Here is a 1,543-nt window from a genome sequence, read left to right as displayed (position 1 = left end):
TAGTTTGTCATGTTTTTTTTTGGGGGGGGGGGGGGGACTGCAATGGGTGCATACAAGACCCCTGAACAGCAGTTGGGGCTCTACTGGGAGAGGAATGGCCCACCTTATGGGTGCGTCGCTGAAGTGGTTGTGTACTCAGACCGTCACATGGCCATGCTCTGACGGGTGTTTGCACCCAGCATGGACCAGGCAGAAGTTTCGGGTGTGGATTCCGACAGTCATTTCTCCGACGCCGGAATCCCGACTGCACAGCGGGGGGGATCGCAATGAAGCCCCTTGCAGGCACGGTGGCGAGCTGCGCTCCCCACCTATTTTATTCTCCCTCTATGGGGGTCGTGGACCCCCACGAGGGAGCAGTCGGGATTCCGAAGTCGGAGTAATGACTGTCGGAATCCCGACTGTTGGGGAGCCGTCCAGCACCCGAAGTTTCTACGGCAGGACCGATGGTGATGTCTAAAGGAGTGCCAGGCTAACGTTTAAAGTGGGGTGTCCTTACACAACGGGGCGCGCATCTGTAGGCTGGGGGAGGGCTGGTAGTGGTATTCATAAAGACGTAGCTAATGTCCTCCTTGCCATACTTGATGACCAGTTTACAGGATGGAAAGCGTTACCAAGACTTCTATGGTAGAACCATTTCTGGTAACAATCTCAAACACTAAGGGCGGTATTCAATGTGAATACTGGCGACGTGCAGCGAATCCTGTTTAGGATTCGCTGCACATTCGCCACTGCTCGCTGCGTTCCGGAGCCTCGCCGGCTCCGGTATTCAACGAGTCAGGGGCTCACTGCCCCTGACTGGCAAATTTGAGCCTGAGGACGGTGGCAGGCAGGGAGATGGAAGTCACCCTGCCTGCCCCAGAACGTTTGTGGGGGAGAGGTGGGCTCCCCGGGTGCCAGGCAGCACAGGCTGCCCCCCCCGGGGGTGCCAGCAGGGGACCGGGTATATTCACTACACCCGATCATGCATATGTAATGATCGGGTGAAGTGAATATATGAATATCTAATGAGCGGCTCGGCTCCGGCCCCCTGCTGGCTGCTCTGTGTAAAAAAATAAAATAATAATAATAATTTTTTTTTAAATTAAATATATATTTATGTGCTTACAGCTGTAAGCACATGAATAAAAATAGCATGCCCCTCCTCAGAATAAAATTCCAGATTTTTTGACACCAATTGTAAAAAACAAAACACTTTATTTTAAAAGTTCACCTTCCACTTCACCATAAAAAGATAGCGATTGCTACTCTGTGAATCATGGCGAAAAAAACCTTGAAATGTATTCGCCATGTGGTCATTGAATAGGGTGATTCACCGTTTTAGTCAGAAATTCGCCTTACAGCACAAAATCGCCATAAAAACATGGCGAATCAGCCTCATTGAATACCGCCCTAAGGGTTATTTCACACACTCCGGCTCCTGCCGGGCGGCAAAATCCCACACGGCCAAAAGCTGTGCCGTGCACAGTAGTTGTCAATGGACACTATGGTGTCCATTCACACAGGACAGCCACATCATGTAGGCAGGTTTTCCAGATCATCCAAG

This window comes from Crinia signifera, chromosome 7 (genome assembly GCF_055691185.1).
Source record: "Crinia signifera chromosome 7, ASM5569118v1, whole genome shotgun sequence".
Classification (NCBI taxonomy): Eukaryota; Metazoa; Chordata; class Amphibia; order Anura; family Myobatrachidae; genus Crinia; species Crinia signifera.
This window is presented reverse-complemented; position numbering follows the sequence as displayed.